This window comes from Ambystoma mexicanum, chromosome 2p (assembly GCF_040938575.1).
Source record: "Ambystoma mexicanum isolate Mex_15411 chromosome 2p, UKY_AmexF1_1, whole genome shotgun sequence".
In the NCBI taxonomy this organism is placed as follows: Eukaryota; Metazoa; Chordata; class Amphibia; order Caudata; family Ambystomatidae; genus Ambystoma; species Ambystoma mexicanum.
Window position 1 is genome coordinate 429,127,423 of NC_090923.1, and position 19,439 is coordinate 429,146,861.

The following is a 19,439-nucleotide window of genomic DNA, read 5'->3' on the forward strand; positions in this document are numbered from 1 at the left end:
GCCACGCAAAAGTGTCAGTGCACATCTACCGACATGTAGTCTGACTCCAGAGAGTATGCCCGTGTGAAGAACTGTGTGAAATACCTGCAAAACATGAGCAACATATGTAAGTAGAGGCACATATCAAACCATCATGCATAGTTAGGTGCAACAACAATGTACACTATGAATGTCTACACAGTATTGACTATGGACTGGCCAACAGCTCATGGGAGTCCAATGTCACCGTGTAATTTGCTGTCACTTGGGCACACCCTTTGCAAGCCCATGTAAACGGAAGCAGGAGGGGTGTGGATGTCTGCTACCCAAGCATCTAAACCAAACTCAGGACAAGCCTGCATGTGCCCAGCCACAATACAGTGTATGCCCAGGTACCCACACAAGGCAACACTCTTGGAAAAGGAAAAAGAAAATTGAGAAAAAATGGCCATGAAAGGGCCGGCGGGGGGGGGGGGGGGCACCTATGAGGTCCGAGGACAGGATGCACGCCACAATCCACCTGTGTGGATCATGGGAAACTAAAACACCCCATAGGCTCGTGGCCCACACGGCTACTCTGTTGTGGGAGATGAGTCGCTATCGCTCTGGCCAGACCCTGCAGCTGACTCAGGAGGTGGGGGAGCTGCCTCAGAAGATGGTGTGACAATGGGAGGCAGCCCACGCAAAGCACGAGTTTGCTCCTCCATGGCTGCAAGCAGGCGGGTCTGGTAGTTCTGGTTCTGGGTTATAATCATGCGGAGGTCCCCATGCAGTAACTCCCGGGATGACCTGACCTCCGCACGAGTTGCCTGCATCTCGGCCGAGAGCGTCCGTGTCAGACGCTCCAGCTGCTCCTCTGTCCTTCTATGGGATGAAGCCTCAAGCTCTAACAGGGTCGACCTGAGGTGACGGAATTCTTCCCTCAGGCCTTCCCTGTGGCGCTGGGACTCCATGGAAAGTGATTCCCGCAGAGTCGCCAGTGCCGCCCGCCTGTCCTTGTTGGACGCCAACATATCCTCCCTGTGTGCCTGGCTGATGGACTCTGTAGCCTGCTCCAGTCGCTCCATCAGCCTTTCTGGGGGGACAATGGAAGTGGCCACCCTATCCATGGCCTGTGCAATCATCTCGGATGATGCTGCCTGTTGGTTGGCCATACCGTAGATGGATTGCTCCCAAGCGGTATTGCCAGGTGGCATACGGCCACCACGTTGACGGGCACCACACCTGCCTGGGGCAAGGCGGACTGCGCCTTGCTGTGCCGGCAAGGCCTCAGGCTGCAGGACTGCATTCCCTCTCTGATCTGCAGCCCCAGGAACAGGATCAGAGATTGTGTGGTGTGGCCCTGCATCCGTAACCACCGGAGGCTGAGCTGCCGACACTGACATCCCCATTGAGGGCAATGGCCCGGCTGCAGGTGGGTCGGACAGAGGAGATTCTCTCCCAAGAACACTCACCTGCGACTGCACATAGGTGTCATCCTCCGAGTCTACACCTGAATACTGCTCGGGGGAGGAACCCCCAGAGACACCCCTCGACAGCACGACCTGCAGCACTTGTGGGTTTTCACCCACAAACACACCACGTCCCTCACTTGTGGAAGGTCGGCCCGGGTTGCCCTCCTGGGACGGCTCAACCACCACATCCCCAGCATCAACAAGTGCTTCGTCCCCTGCAAAGACATGAAAGAGAAAAATGGAAACAGGCATTAGCACCATGGCATGCAACAAGGGCTGATGAACAACAGAGGCAGTAGTTCTACGACACATGTCCCACATGACTGGGAGACCTCCTATGCATTCACCATCACTGGGTCTGTAGGGGAGGCTCAGGGCATACAATGTACAGATTGGAGAGCAACGCCTGCTCACCATGCTGCCTAGCACTGCCATCACACATTGGCCGGTGATTGCCATGTCAAAGGCACATGCCATCACACACATGGCATGTGACATAGCCACCAAGTGAAGAGGGAGAGGAGGGCAACTTTTTTGGATTTCTACCACTCTGGTCCTGACATTGCATCATCACATCAATAAGTTGACATGTTGTACATGGATCTGCTAGTCCAAATTGGCCACGATGCACAGTGCCTTGTCTACATCAACAAAATGCAGTAAACAATGAGATTCCACCTCCCCATCACCTGTAAAGGAATCATATAGCATTCGTGAAGCACCGGTCCAGAAATGTATGAAGGTACAGCGGAGCACTGAGGGGTGGTGGGGCAGTAGGGGATGCCAGTCAACAATCCTACTGGTGCTGGTGTCATTCATGTCACGCAAGTGCAGGGGTGGGTGGCACAATGATGTGCAAGGGGAAGTGGCGGCTGGAAGTGCTGTACAAGGTAAGTAGGACTTAACGTCAAGGGCAGATGGTGTTAGGCGCAGACAAGTGCTGGGGGGGGTGGCCTATAGGGGTACAGAGACAATCATGCAGTGCTGTGGGCTCGGAGGGGACAGGGGAGGTACACACTGCATCTGGCTCGGCAAGGTCCTTGCAGATTTCTATCTGTCCTGCAGAGTTGTCACATGCCGCAGATATGTGCCCTTGGATTGGGGATCTCATCTTGGTGAGAAGGGTGAGGCGCTATTGCCTTTGGAGCATGTGGCAGGCCAGTTTGCCAGAGGATGAGCATGATGCAGGACATTCCCTCTCTGCCACCCGGCACCTGTGGTCTGGGTTCACATGATCCGAGTCATGCCAGGACTCTGCATTGGCATGGGGCTTCAGACAGGTGGTCATGACCGTGGCAAAGACATCCAGTGTACCTGACATAGAGTGGAGCATGGAGTGGGCCCTGTCAGGATGGGAGTGAGCCTAAGGGGGAGCTGGATGGGGGGGAGATTTTGGCAGCATGAGCCTCGACTGACACACACTTCATGGGTTGGAATACCAAGAAGGTGTGTGACAGTGGTGAGGGTGGCTTTGCCTGTGGTGTGGTGAGGGTGAGCTGGGAGGAGAGGAGAATGTGATCACTCCAGGAGAGAGGAGTGCAGAGATGGACGGAGAGGGGAAAGTCAGATGAGATCAGAGCATCAAGAGTGTGCCCTGCAGAATGAGTAGGGACAGACGGGAGTCTAGAGGGTGAGAGGGAGTTGCTGAGGTCACAGAAAGGTCACGTGGGGGGGTCAACAAGCATGCAGGTGGATGCGTACAGCAACAAGGAAGAGGATTTCTGTGTCTGGGGACATGAGTGAGGAGGAGAGGTGAGGACACTCAGAAAGGAAGTAGTACATTTGACCAGTTTTCCCAGACACAGTACGCACAGTTTGTGAATGTCAAGGTGTGGTAGAGAGAGACGTCACACAAGCCATTCCAGAGTGGAGTAGGTCTAAGTAGGAGTGACAGTGGCAGGAATACCCTCAGGGAAGCCAAGGGCACACCCCCCCTGCACAGTAGTGGCGGGCAAAGGAGAGGGTCTCCTGAACATCAGGTAGGAGTGTGTGAAGGATGCAGACAGAGCTGGCCGTCAGACATGTTTCCATGAGACCAAGGATGTCAAGGTGCATAACCTCATGTAAGTGACAGATATCGGAGGAATGCCTGATGCAGCCGCAGTGAAAGGAGTGTAATTGTGGAGGAGGTTGACAGCCTTGGAGGACTTACGGGGAGTGCTAGAGATCAGAGGTGCAGCATGTGTAGGAGTTGGAGTGGGAGGCGGAGAAGGATCATGGGAGGGTGCAGGGAGGCAGTGCAGGATTGATGAGGAGAGAGGAGGGGGGACAGCAGGAGAGGTAAGGAAGTTGATGAGATGTGGCTAGCATTTCTCAAGGAGAATGAGGTTGGCCTAAGGGCCTTGGACTGAGATGCTCCCATTACCATGCACATCAATTGTGGCCTCTGAGGGTTGGAAGGTGGCCAGGAGTACACCCCAACGGGTCCCACCATTGATGGTGGAAGAGGAGCAAGGAGAGAGGACAGGGACCATGTGAAGGGTCTATGGGACAGGCAAAGGCATGTATGAGCAGATGTCAGTGAGAGTTGGCTTTGAGTAGGCTCAGATGCACTTGTCAGCAATAGGGTGGGTCGCATTGGAGGGCAGGGTGCCCTCATTTGACTGTTAGCAAGCAGGTGTCGTGAGTAGGGCACGATGGTCTGAACTGTAGAAGTCAGGGAAGATAGACCATGAAGAGCAGCATGGAGTGTGAGGGAATGGGGCTCGAAACCAGACGGTACCAAAGCACACAGGTAGGAGGTGGATGTCAAGGCAACATCCACAGTATGACAGCATGTTGGTAGGCATTTATATACAGAGGACGCATTAGCATGTGGTATCATTGCATGTCAGGCATGTGAAGATGAAACTTGATTGGCTGGGGGAAAGTATAGGAATGGTATGTAAGACATCAGATGAATAGACAGGGGAGTATGAGCAACAATGTAGTGACAAAATGACAATTCAAGGGCAACTTCCATGGTGTAGGGCCATATGTGCACTGTTGCCAGTTGGGATAGTGCTGTGGGCAGATGGTGTTGCACTGAACATACTGGATGAGGCACATGGGTGCCACTATCTACTCTGCCACACACCCCCTTGACAGGCACCCAACATGAATGCTTCACACACACACCATGCACATGGATAATACACACATGCATGTGCACTCACCGGATGATGCCTCGTAATCAGGGAGATCTCCCACACCTTGGAGTTGTCCCTCGGTGACGTAGGATCCAGCTACGGACTCGTGTGGTGTGAGTTCTATTTCCTGTGCTGGGGACCCACCTCCAGTCACCAAGGTTGCGGCATGACTTGAGGCCAGCTTATCCTTTGCCCTGCGCTTAAGGTCATTCCAGCGCTTCTGGCAATCACTAGCTGTGCGCCTCACTACTCCAAGGGCACTTATTCTGTCAGCAATGGTCTGCCAGTGTGCCTGGCGTCTGGCATGTGTGGTCTTGGACCCTGCAACGATGACCATTTCCCTATCATGATCTGACACATACTGAACAAGTGCATTCAGTTCGGCGTCTGTGAAGCTTGGCTTCCTTGATGGGCCGGACTGTGCAGCCGTGCCTGGGGTATCAGCCTGTGCCGGACGTGCACTCTTCCTCTTGCGCTTGGAAGGGGGTGGGGATCCAGAGTGTCCTACGCCGCTGTGGACACTAGGGGCAGGAGCCGTGGTGGACTCAGTACTGGGTGTGTGGGATTGCACACTCAGCATGGGAGTAGGTGCAGGCATTGGGGGTAGTGGGATGGGGTCAGGCCTGATCTGAGGTGCATGAACTAGGACCGACACAGTCTTGGCAGGGTGTATGAGAGGTGGGGTGGATGGAGCCACACCCTGGCTACGGGGGCCAGCAGATGACCTATCTGGCATAGATGCGCGTGCCCTGATGACACCAATGTGCACCGGTGCACGTGCAGTGGACCTGCTGACCTGGATGTCAGCGATGGGATCACCCTCGGACAGGTCTGCTGCCACAATGGGCTGGTCCAACAAGGGCTGATCAGGGTTGGTATCAGCCACATGACCCTCAACTGGGGGGGGGGGGCATGGGTGTCCCTGACTGGTCCTCCAGACTGGGGGGGACAGGGGCACCCTGCAAGTCACAACCACGTCCCCTAGTGGATCCTCCACGGCCACCACGTGTGGCTCGGCCACCTTTGCCACCCTTACGGCTTGCACGCCTCCCAACCATGGCACTGATGTTATTGTGCGTATGGGAGTCGGTGTGCACAATTGTCCTGGGCAATTGGGTGTCAAAGGGGTTGGGTACCAGATGGTATTCGTACCCTAGTGCAGTGGCAAGGCTATATGACACCCCTGGGGAAAGATGACGGGTCACGCAACGCACAGGCACCCCAGAAAAGTTAAGGAACGTGCACAATACCCCTCCTAGACCACGTGTGCTGATGGAAAACCCTGCACTACGCTGTGGCATCCAGTAACACAATGAACGTATGCGTGTCACACGCAGCCTAGAATGACCTCTGAAGGGGTAGGCTACACACGGGGCAAGCACAGAAGTTAGATACGTGCGTGACTCACCGTCTGCCAGGTAAAAGAGCGTGAAAAATGAGCGCGTTTGGTTGGCAACACCCCCGCCAAAAGAAGATGTGTACGCTGTCTGAGGAGACAGGACAACAGTAGAAGGGGACACTGTTTGAGGGAACAGGCCCAGGTAAACCAGTACAAGAGGAAAAAGAGAAAAAGCTGTCAGAGGTAACAGGGAGTACGAACTGGAAACGCCGTGAAGTAAATCGCGTGTGAAACGACAAGAAGTACAGAATTCACCCACTCGCTCTCCACGAAAAGCACGTACAAGGAAATGGTGTTCAACACTACCTTATATACAGGCCCACACGTACAGCGTCACTTACGGCGTGTACGTGCTTGGCCCATGTTCACCAATCACACGCTTTGTCACTTCTGCGTGTGGATCCTTTTTCACCAATCACACGCTTTGACACTCCTGCGTGTAGCTCACTTTTCACCAATCACACGCTTTGTCACTCCTGCGTGTAGATCCATTTTCACCAATCACACGCTTTGTCACTCATGCGTGTAGATCCATTTTCACCAATCACATGCTTTGACACTGCACGTGCAGGTAACTATAGACGCACATATGCTGGTGACGGGTTTTCGCGCGATTCGCTGAGTGTGGGGTTTTCACGTGCAGATTCACTCCCTATCAGGCTGTCCACGCGTTCAAACACGAAAGACCACGCTCCTGGCCAGGAGGCAAAATTACAGTCCCCCAGAGCCCTGAGCACGCTCCCACCTGCCATCTGCTGCTGCCTGACTGCCTGCTGGCCACGTGCCCCACAGTGCTGGTGGGTGGGGGGGGTGGGAGACATGGGTGGGGGCCTGGTGGAGGGTGCCCCTGGTGGATGGGGGGTGGGGGTGGTGGGAGACATGGGTGGGGGCCTGGTGGAGGGTGCCCCTGGTGGATGGGGGTGCAGGGGGACATGATCAGGTGTGCAGGGTAGTCCCCTGTTTTGTGGGCTGCCTGCAGGGGCCGTGGAGGGTGTACAGGGTACACCTGTGAGGGCCCACCCAGCCTAATCGCGTGTGTAACTTCCCACGCACCCCTGTAATACACGTACCAAGCCAATTCGCGTGTGAGAATTCCCACGCACCCCTGAAATACACGTACCCTGCTGAAGTCGCGTGTAAAACTTCCCGCGCACCCCTGTAATACACGCGCCCAGCCTATTCGCGTGTGGAATTTCCCGCGCACCCCTGAAATACACGCGCACAGGCTATTCGCGTGTGAGAATTCCCGCGCACCCCTGAAATACACGCGCCCAGGCTATTCGCGTGTGGAAATTCCCGCGCACCCCTGAAATACACGCGCCCAGGCTATTCGCGTGTGGAACTTCCCGCGCACCCCTGAAATACAAGTACCCTGCTGTAATCGCGTGTGGGACTTCCCGCGCACCCCTGAAATACACGCGCCCAGGCTATTCGCGTGTGGGACTTCCCACGCACCCCTGAAATACACGCGGCCAGGCTATTCGCGTGTGGAACTTCCCGTGCACCCCTGAAATGGACGTAGCCTGGGATTTGACGTGTGAAACTTCCCGCGCACCCTTGAAAATCGCATGGGCCGCTTGCCGTGATGGTCCAGTGTTAGCGCAGCCCCTTGCGCTGGTTTGTGATTTTTATGAGATTTCACAGCGCAAGGGGCGTTCCTGGGGGCGTAACTGGCGCTGCAGCGAGTCGCTGCGCCACTGTGCACCACGGCTGCCTGGGGAAGCTAAAATCCATGAATACGCTGTGCGCCGGATTCGGTTTTGGCGCACGCGGCTGGCGCAGACTATCGCAGGCGCACGCTGTGCGCCAGCCGCGTGCGCTACTTGTGCGCTGGATTCTATGAATTACCCTGACAGTGTTCAAATCAAATAAAAATGCATGAGAGAGTGGGAAAAAGGTCTCACTCTCTCCAGAATAAAAATGAAAAGTCCTAAAGTCCAGCAAAAGAGCTGGGGGTCTCTAAGGTAGACAGGAATTAGCACATTTCTGAGAATTCTGCCAAACATTGCCCCCCACCTGTGAGTGTAAAAGCTCACGGGAGATGAGAGTAAGGTTTTTGAGGTGTTTTGTGGAGCAAGATGATTGTTTATCCTCACAGGTTTTGAGAGAGGCTGATTACGGGGCACAGAGTCCAACTGTGTCATAAAGGTGCTAGAACCATTGGGCTTCATAAAATGTAAATTATTATTTAATTAATGTGCTTGATTTGACTGATATGAAATGTGATTTATGACTGATTTTATATTGTTTTAATTTTGACTGCAAATGTATGGTGAAGTTGAATTGAAATGAATTGTAATATAAATTTTATGTCATTGATTTGTGAAAAGTCGACAATTTGGCCATAAAGACCTCATATGGAAACTAAGGCACAATAACCATATACTATAATGACACGTCAGACGCGAGGTTCGTTTTCCAAACAAGTCTTTTTATTCAGAGTTTCTCAGTAGGCCAACTGGGTCCCAACGCCTCACAAAGTGTGTTCCCAGACACCGTGAGAAGCGAGAGCCAAACAGCGCTCAAGCAGCAATATATATACATCATACATTATCTTTTGTTAAGGTAATTCGACCCGCCCTCATGCATGTTATACAGGCTAGGGTTCAGTGATTGACAATTATGACACGTTATGACAAGTTTTCATTCAGCCTAAACATAGTTATTCTAGTAAAGGGAGCAGAGACAACTTTCTGTTATGGGGAACATGGAGCTCTGGCTCGGTAAGGATATCTTATTCTTAGCAGAGAAACATTCCATACTATGTTATCTGTGTGTTATGGCTCATGAGCTAAGGATCAGATAGTTCTGAAGCAGGGAATACCATTCTCTGTGAAGAAGCACCGCTAGGAGAATATTATTCATGCTGAATTGTCTTTTACAACAGTGCTTTCAAGACAAACTGGCACCTGGACTACTGATTAGATGCGGCTTCTGCTCGACTTCAAGGACTTAGTGAGAGAGAAAAACAATGTATTTCTGCACAGTTTGACATTCCAGTCTGCGTTAGCATTTCAGCGTTCAAGCCGTGGCCTCGCACCGTGTGCGGATCTAAAGCATAGAATATATTTGCAAAGCGTTTAACAAAAAAGAAAAAGCAAATGGCCGACATTTCACAAAATGGACTCCCTTTGGTTACATTGACGTTTCTTGGATTGCGATGTCTGTCACATGATGCGATTCGCTTCTGGCATACTATACGATCATTCGACTAGGGGATTACTTTTCTGGTCTAACAAACCCTCCTTTTGGTCTTAAGCCAATAGCATCATCCAAACATTGCGTCTTCATCGGACCACATCAATTCTAAACTACCCTCGTCGCTATCATCATCATCAGAAATATTAATTGCCATAAATTCATTAATTATTTTGTTTTCGTGTTTTGTACCATCACTTATCATACTAGGAGGAGGTTTTGTATTGATTGCATATAGACACTCATTTGTAATTTGGGAGCAGAGGACTGGCAGGCATTGTATGCAAGAACAGCAAAATATGAGTATCCCAAATATCATAACCAGGATTGCAATTTGTTTCCATCCCCATGATCGTAGCAGTTCCCAAAACCATTAACTTATATTCAGATTTCAACCACCTGTTGGGACTTCAATTTTGGAGTTAGGACATGCAATTTCTTAGTTGCTTCCAATATCGTAGGGGAGGAGTCACTTTCAAATACACAGCACGCTGATCCCACTAATTTGCATACACCTCCACGATCAGCCAAAATAATAACAAGCACCATTCTGTTTTGAAGTGCAACTAGTCTAATTGGTTTTTGTTCCAGTGTCATATTATAGCGTATATCAGCTGTTCCATTTATCGTTTTCTCTAACACCCTGGAAAGTTTTCATATATTCCATGAGTGTATTGCTTGTCCCCAAAATGGTATAAATGATTTCGCTATATCCCCAGCAATCTGCCCTGCAGTATCATCTCGTCATTGCCGAGATCTAGATATTTTTGTTATTTGAGAAGTTTTGGCAAGAAATACACCAGGTAAAAGTATCGCTAAGTAACAGGTCCCTTCCCAGGTTCTAGGTAACCATGGATAGGCCTGATCTCCACATATGAAATAGACAGAACCTCCTATATATAATGGCTTTTCTTCTTGTTCGAGCACAGCAATATTCGTACATCTGGTAAATGTTCCCACTGGGAGGATTCCCTTTTTCCGTAAGCAAAATGGGACAGAATGTGGACTATGATTAATAGTATAGGAGGGACGCACAGCATCTTTGTTTCCAACCAGATCCATTTTAAAAGTGATTAGGGACTGGTAAGGCCTCGAGAGTCTATCTACTGGACTTGTTGTTACTGGTTTTATTTTGCTTCTGCTTGTAAATACGGAACAACCCAACGGTTCTAATACCAATCTTTCAAATTCATTTATATTTGTTCCATCAAATTGTCCGGTGATACTATCATTCCATTTTCCGAAGAATAGTGCTATTAATGATGCATAACAGGCAGTATTAAGCCACAAGGGATGTACATACCAACCCATTCCTCTTTCCCCGTGCTGGGGTAAATGGGAACAAACCCAACAATTGGATTGATTCAAGATAGCATGGGTCATATTCATAATCAACATTCAAGTGTTATTATCATATCCTTTTCTATGTTTCACTTCTTGTGATGGAAGAATATTAGAGAGCACATATACTGGGCTGCTCATAGTAGGAGCATTGGTAGCAGACAAGAGAGAGTTTAAGGGATGCATAGTCTCCAGATACCAAAACATTGGGATCAGTGTCATCAAAATGGAAAGTGGTATCATAATCAAAAGCATATTATTCTTTCTAAACCAAGTCTCTTTCTTGGAGTAGGCTAAATGTCAATCTTTATATCATCAACAGCATTGGTGCAGGCGGGAGCAGGAGCGAATATAGGCATTATCTATAATGTTTATTTCAGGAAATGTTTTTCAGCGTCCATCGGAAAAGTTCTCCACAGCAACACATGTTAGCAACAAAAGTTTAGGCCATTCCGGGTTAGCCTGCTTACAGATAAAAGCAAGCTGATGTTTTACCTTCACAGAGCTCCAAAAAGGCAGGAGCAAGTATCAATTTTAAAGTGTCGGTACCATTTGCCCCTGCTTGTCCACGCCAGGTTGCAAAGACCTTCACTTTTAATGGTAGCACCGGGAAACCGTGTGTCAGAGCTCTCAACTGATACAGCTCATAGGCTCCTTTTACCTATTCCTCCATTCCCAGTTCCATCTGTGAGCTAGAAACAAAGGCAAAATAAAAACTGTTCACTTCCTATTTCATGAACGTAGATTGTACCTTACAGCTCCAGCTACAGTATGATCGATCAACAATGCACTCTCATTTCCAGATGCAGGATCAATGCCAATTCATGATGCAATGAGTAATAATGAGGCAGCAGGCAATGTTGAGGCAACTCTGGCCTTTCGATTTTTGTTGCAATCTCCCAAGGCCCTTTCTCGGGCTTAGGAAGTACTTCTGAAGGGGATTCGGGCGATGACATCTTTGTGATCAGGTACAGCTGTCTTGCTTTTGACGTCAGGATCATCAACCTCTTTCTCATGTGGCAAAGGAAACAGAACTCTTTTCGTGTGTGTTGCGTGGATCCAATGTTTCCGGCCATTCACTCGGACTGCAGTCTGCACGGCCATTAGTACCTGGAAAGGTCCCGTCCAGCGCGGTGCAAGTGAAGACTTTCTTTCAAAAATGTTCACCAGAGTCCAGTCACCTCGCTGCAGACAATGTCCTGGGCCTGTATATCTGACAGGAAGAGCTTCCTGCACCTGCTGATGAATCAAACATAAGTTCTGAGTCAACTGCTTACAGTAATCAATAAGTAATGGATACTCAACATCCCTCAAATGTTTCGGACTGGGCACATTCCTGACATTGGCTGGTCTCCCCATAACAATTTCATATGGAGAGAGGCCAGTCCTTGCCTGCACAGCTGTTCGTATGCACAGTAAAGCTAGAGGCAATGCATCGGCCATTTCAGATTGCTCCCTGCGCAAATCTTGCTCAGCTTGTTTTTCAAGAAACCGTTTTTGTGTTCTACCAAACCGGCACTCATTGGGTGTCTGGCCGAATGGAATTGCTTATCAATTTGGAGACCTGCGCAAATTTGCAATATCACGGCCGCAATAAAATGTGGTCCATTATCTGACCATATCACACGGGGTAGTCCAAATCAGGGAAAGTATTCTTTTAGCATGGTTTTAGCTGTGGACATAGATGTACAATCTTTCAGGGGATAGGCCTCTACCCATTTGCTAAATGCACAGACCACTACGAGGACTTACTTATAGTTTTGGCACCTCTCCATTTATATGAAATCAAAATGGATGACTTCAAATGGCATAGACAGTGGGCCAAAACTTCCTACTGGTATCACTGTTCCCTTCCCAATGTAATGTTGTAAACAAGTCATGCAATTCTGAACCAATCTTTCAGCAGTTTTTCTGATGTGCGTATTCTGCCATACAGAATCCAGGTGCTGAATCATTTTTTTGCACATATGTGTGTCGGACTGTGAGCCATAGTAACCATTGCCATTACACAGGCATTTGGCAACATCCCTCGGTTATTTTGTTTGTCCACCCAACAACCCTCAGAATCTAATTCTGCTGGACCCTCAGACCATTTTTTTATATCATCTAGAGTAGCTTTTGCTTGTATCTCTTTAACTGTTTAAATTCCATTTTCTATCATGCAGGACACTCATTACAAGTTACTTTTTCATGCGCTTCACATTTCATTATTGCTAATCGATTGGAAAGCACAGTGCTGACAACAGTCTCACTATCAAAGTGCCATGTTGGATTTTGGTTCCATGTGATGTCAGGAAACCCCTATCAACCCATAATCGACCAAAATTGTGTACCATCCGAAAGGCATAATGACTGTCAGTATATATGTTTACATTGAGGTTTGCAGAAATTTCACATGCTCTTGTTAACACTATTATTTCCACAGCTTGTGCTTGGGATTTGTTTGCTCTCTATTATAGTTTTCAGTGTTGTGATGGCATAAGCAGCAGTTGATATGCCATCTGGTAATTTAAAACAAGAACCATCACAAAACAATTCTCAATCTGGCTCTTTCTGTGGTGTGTCAGTTAGATCAATTCTTCCTTTTGTCTCTTGTTCAGTAACCATTAAGCAATCATGTGAGAATTGTTTTTTACCCCCTCTTTCACTGGGAGAAGGCATTAACTCGGCCGGATTTAAAGCGCAACATCTCTTAATTTGAACATGCAGTGCAAATAGGACAATTTCAAGCCTTGTTAGTCTGGCTGATGTAAAATGTTGCGTCTGCGTTCTATTTAAAAGAATGTCTACTGAATGAGGTACCATTATGTTTAAAGCGTGACCTAAAACCATTCCCTCGGTTTGTTTTACTGATGCGGCAGCTGCAGCAACAGCTCACAAGCAACGCAGCAAAGCATGTGCAACAGGATCCAACGTGGAGGAGAAGTAACCGCATGGTCTATCTCTCCCCCGTGTTCCTGAGTCAAAAGAGCCAAAGCACATCCATTGTTTTCATGCACAAATAACTTAAAACTCTTGTTGTAATTTGGCATGCCCAAAACTGGAGCTGAACACAATGCAGCCTTGAGCAGGTCAAATGCTTCTTGACATTCCATATTCCGTGGCAAAGGTAAGGTAACATCCTTCCTTGTCAATGCCACTATTGGTTTCACAATCATTGAGAAGTTAGCGGTCCACTGCCTACAATATGAAGCCATGCCAATTAAAGCCCTGACTTCTTTCTGCGTGTTTGGAATAGGCATATCAGAGGTGCTTTCTATTCTTTCTGGTGTCAATCTTCTTCCCTCCTTCAAAAGGAGGTAGGCCAAATAGGCCACTTCCTTTCGACAATACTGGAACTTTTTTAGTGAAACTTTGTGTCAATGTGCCGCTAAATGTGTCAATAATGCAACAGTGGTTTCTTTACAAATATCTTCTGAGTCTGCTGCTATTAGCAGGTCATCAATATATTGTAACAATACGCACCCTGTCGGTAATTCAAGCATGTCTAGTTGTTCTTTCAATGCTCTGCTATAAATACTTGGACTTTAAGTGCATCCTTGTGGAATACATGTGAATGTAAATGAACATCCTCCTAGCGTAAAAGCAAACAAATATCTACTATTTGGATGCACTTGGATACTAAAAAATTCGTATTTCAAATCAATCTCACTAAAATACGATGCAGAGTGCGGAATCATAGTCAAAACTGTTGTCACATCCGGGACTAATGGAAATTGCGGATCAACCACTTTATTCACTCCGCGTAAATCAATTATAAATCGATAAGTTATATCATTACCTCCTTTCTTGTAAACTGGACGAATCGGACTGTTGCACATACTACCAGAAGTTTCTTCAATTATATTTCTCATAATCAAATCTGGTACAATGCACTTCAACGCTCTTTCTCCCTCAGCCGAAATGTTGCATTGCGGAATACGCGGTAATGTAATTCCTTCTTTCAAAACAATTTTTACTGGTTCTACTTTCAAATAACCAACATCATTGTCGTTCACTGCCCATATACAAGCCGGTACTTCACTCAATTCAGTCAGTAGTGGCATAGATACAAATTGTGAAACAGTCTTTTATGGCGAAATTGTCAAATACACTCCAACAGGAGAACAATAAATGGCCACATTCAATTATTTCAACAAATTTAATCCCAACAAATTTTCACTGCTATTTTTTGCCAAATTAAATGGGCAAGACACTGTAAATGGACCTAGTGTTATAGGTACAGGTTGTGAAACTGGACTGATTACTAGCGTACCTGAGAACCCTACTGAGACATTTCTATGCCCTGACAATGGTATTTCTGGAACCCGCTGATGGTCAATTGAACATTTTTGTGCACCTGTGTCCACTAAAAAAATGTGCTTCCTATTCCCAACCTTCATTTCTACATTGGGCCCTTTCTGGTCAACAGGAATAGGTACTGGTTCCAACCCCTGTTTCGGGCTGTCCTAGTAGAACAGTACATCATCAGATGTAAAATCGCCAGAGTAATATGCATTGGACTGATTATCAAAAACATTTCCACCATTCATGTTGTTTCGTTGTTGATTCTGATTACCCTGAGTATCCTGAAATTGTGGCACCTTATGTTTCGATTCTGCCCTAGTATCCCTGGATAACCTCTATTCTGTTTTCTTGGAATAGTCCCATTTCTACTCTGTATATGTGGGCACTGTGCTCACCAATGGCCCTCTTGTCTACAATAGGCACATTGATTAATCCCTATTGGACCCCCTTGCATGTTGGACATTAATGCAAATTGGACTCTGCATGGTGCGTTCCCACCACCTCTATTATTGTTCGCTACTTGTAACAACACTCTTGTTTTTAAATCCCTTAGTTCCTTATCCTTCTCTGAATTTACTCTGTTCTCATAATATTGGGCCATATGTAATACTTCACTTTGTGATTTTCTTGCCATAAACTTTCAGATGTCATTATTAAAGTATGAATTTTTGGTAACAACCCGCATACAAGCCGATCAACAAACAATCTCTTTCTAGGTTCGGTACTTAGATCTTGACCACTAAAATCTGCAAATACCTCTTCAAACCGATCGCTCCTTCCGATTTGTAAACAAGCAGTCAATTTATCCCAAACTATTCTTTTTTCGGGCACTAAAGTTTTCAATTTCTCTACTACTTGCGATGGTAACGCCAACATTACTTGCAGTGTCTTTTCTCCAGCCTTTCTCTCACTATCAATTCTAGTCAAATTCTCCCATGTATCGCCTAACATCGGCCCGTCATTTATATTTCTGACCTGTTTCCATCACAGGAAACAGTAAATCAATGTTACTCAGTGTAAAAACAGATGCATTTAAAATAGATTCAATTACCTTATAGAATCCTGCTGGGTTTTTCCTAATGTCAGGGACCGTCTGCTTTATAGTATTTACTTCTTGCTTAGAAAAAGGGACATGTATAAACTGTGCAATATAATGAGCTTCTATCTTTCACGCTAGAATCGCTCCATCAGCAGCAATCTCTACTTTCGGGACAAACGTGGGAGGCACCTCCATCATCGGTAATTGCAAACTAGGGGATTCTACATTCGTTCGTCTATTAAGCAACAAAGCTAGATCAAGTGAAAAAGCAGCTGTTCTGGTTTCAGGCGAAAATGCTCTTTTATAAATTGTCATTAAATCAGAGGGACAACACGTCTTATTCTTCATACATTCATCCTGTAAATATTCCACCATAACTTGCAACACCTTTCTCTGCATTTCTGGTGTATACTGACTAAACGTATCATGCACTTCAATTGGAGAAATGGCGGCATCCGTAATCCATCTAAGCGCATCTCGCGTACAAATTTGCATCTCTTCAGTAACAGGTTTCAACAGCGGTAAAAACCATTTCTGAATGTATGTTATATGCGGTTTATCTTTTTTCAATATTTCTTTATGCAATCGATTAAGTTCTGCTTAAACACAAATATTCTGCCTATGTGTTCTCGTACTTACGCCGCATTATCTCGCAAGTTTGAAAGAACAACCAAATCACCCAACTCTTGCGGTACCACTTTATCAGTCAAATCACTCCATATTTTAACAAGATAATCCCCCATACATTCTAACAATACCTGTTATTCACCAAGGCCTCTATGATCAGATATGGAACTTTGCACAGCCACTTCATTGTCATCATCAATATAAGTTTTGGCCCATTCTTTCAGTTCTTCTTTCCTTCTTTTACTAATCATACTACGAGTCTGTCTAATACTTTCTTGTGCATGCCCCTTTTCTGTAGAACTGCCTGCTAACGCGGCCAACTCATGCTCTGAAGGCGGTGGAGGAAATTATGTCACAGGCATAGAGGGAGAGGGAATGCTTACTGCAGGTGTGGATGGAATCACAGGAATAGGAGGTACATAAGGAGGAGGTGCAACTGGGTCAGTACTTTGATGTTCACTTCTTCGCTCATTTAATATTTTGTTTATTAGTTCATCCGATGTATGCAAATCTTGTGATGGATATATTTTCTGTACATCTAATTGGAAGACCCTATCCATGTTCCTAATGGCTTCTGTTTGCTGATGCTTATCATGCTCTAGCGCTTTCTCTACATTTGTTTTATGTCTTTTACAATGTCGAACGCTGCAGGTCTGGCCTTTTTCCGTAGCAATACTGATTCTAAGTGTTCTATACGTGCTAATTCAAAGCTCGCATTATTAGGCCACTGAAGGTCTGATACCCGTCTGGTCTACCTATGTCAAACCGCATTGAACACTATTGCCCCTATTCCATACTTTATGTACATTTCATGTGCCGGCAACCCTTCCGGTGGCGCGATCTGGGCAGTTTCCAAAGATTGTCTACTGCAGTGAAAAAATCTCACTAAACAGGATGACAATTTCCCAGGCATGGTTAATTCTTACCCTTTTCTTACCCTGGGCGTTTGAACTTGCAAGTGCAACACTTGACCAATATCAGGACGTTTAAGAATCGGGGCACGACTCACCTGATCAACCGAATCGTCACTTAGGACGCAATTCGCCTGTATACAGACGCAACTAAGAATCGTCACGACCGCGTGTCTGGCTCAATTTGCCTCGTTTCCAGGACCCTTGCCTTGATGCTCTCTGGGCACTGCTTGGCGATCAGGGATCGGTTGTGTACAGATCTGCAGAGGAGTCTCTCATCACTTCTACAGGGGTGCCCCGAACACCTTCCGATCCTGGTCCGACGGCTTTGTCCTCGGCTCGTTCTTGCCTTCCTTCAACTTCAACGTATGCGATGGAGCATTAATGAAAGCGTCCCTATTAGGGCGCCATCTTTTCTAGGCCATAAAGACCACATATGTAAACTAAGGCACAATAACCGTATACTATAATGACACGTCAGACGCGAGGTTCGTTTTCCAAACAAGTCTGGTTTTATTCAGAGTTTCTCAGTCGGCCGACTGGGTCTCAACACCTCACGACGTGTGTTCCCAGACACCGTGAGATGCGAGAGAGCAAACAGCGCTCAAGCAGCAATAAATATACATCATACATTATCTTTTGTTAAGGTAATCCGACCCTCCCTCATACATGTCATACAGGCTAGGGTTCAGTGATTGACAATTATGACACGTTATGACATGTCTTCATTCAGCCTAAAAATAGTTATTCTAGCAAAGGCAGCAGAGATAGCTTTCTGTTATGGGAAACATGGTTTATAGTTACTTTTTCGACAGTCATTGTGTCAAAATACAAGAGTCTCAACTCAAAGACATAAAAAAAAAAATATTGTCGAATGCATGTTTTTTTTTTTGGGGGGGGGTCACCCCACAAACCCCAGGTTTTTTGGGAAAAATCACTAATTATACTATACAAAACTAAAAAAAAACATTGACATAAAAACAAATGCATTAGAAGAAACATTTTTCGATGCTTTTGTTTCGAAACTATTGTATTTCGAAACTATTTTTTTGAAACTGACGGGACACCGGAGAACATGGAGCTCTTGCTGGGTAAGGATGTCTTGTTCTTAGCAGAGAAACATTCAATACTACGTTATCTGTGTGTTACGGCTCATGAGCTAAGGGTCAGGTAGTTCTGTAGTAGCGAATACCATTCTCAGTGAAGAAGCACTGCTAGGAGAATATAATTCATGTTTAACTGCCTTTTGCAACAGTGCTTGCAAGACAAACCGGCACCTGGACTACTGATTAGATGTGGCTTCTGCTCGACTTGAAGGACTTAGTGAAAGAGAAAAACAATGTATTTCTGCACAGTTCGACATTCCTGTGTGCGTTAGCATTTCAGCGTTCAAGCCGTGGCCTCGCACCATGTGGGGATCTAAAGCATAGAATATATTTGCCAAGAATTTAACAAAAAAGAAAAAGCAAATGGCCGCCATTTCACAAAATGGACTCCCTTTGGTTACATTGGATTGCGATGTTTGTCACATGACACGATTCGCTTCTGGCCAACATACTATATGTATCATTCGACTAGGGGATTACTTTTCTGGTCTAACACATTTGCTCCAGGTGGCTGCAAGGATTAAATTCAAGACCCTCTGCATCATCCACAAGGCTTTCTGGGGCCTGGGACCACGCTACTTTCAACTCCCTCTCCCTAAATACCACCCGGCTATAGCACTTCGGTCCTCTAGCTCCAACTCTCTGCAGATCTGTCGTTTCTCCAAGCAGAGAGTGGGAGGTAGATCCCTTGCTTTGGCAGGAGCATCCCTCTGGAATGGCCTCCCTCAGACTTGAGCCTGATCTCGTTCCTCCTTCCCTCTCGCCCTCCTGTGCTAATCCTACCATCTATCTGCTGTGACTGGCGGCCTGGTCCCCTGTGAGTCCTACAAGGCATCAGGCTCCCCTCACCCATTCTCCCTCAGCACCATCCCAATTTAGCACTTCCCTTACCATGCCCCCTCCCTGACCAGCCTGAGGTTTGGCACGCCCTCCTGTCTCTGGTCCACCCTCCATCCCATGCACTAGATGG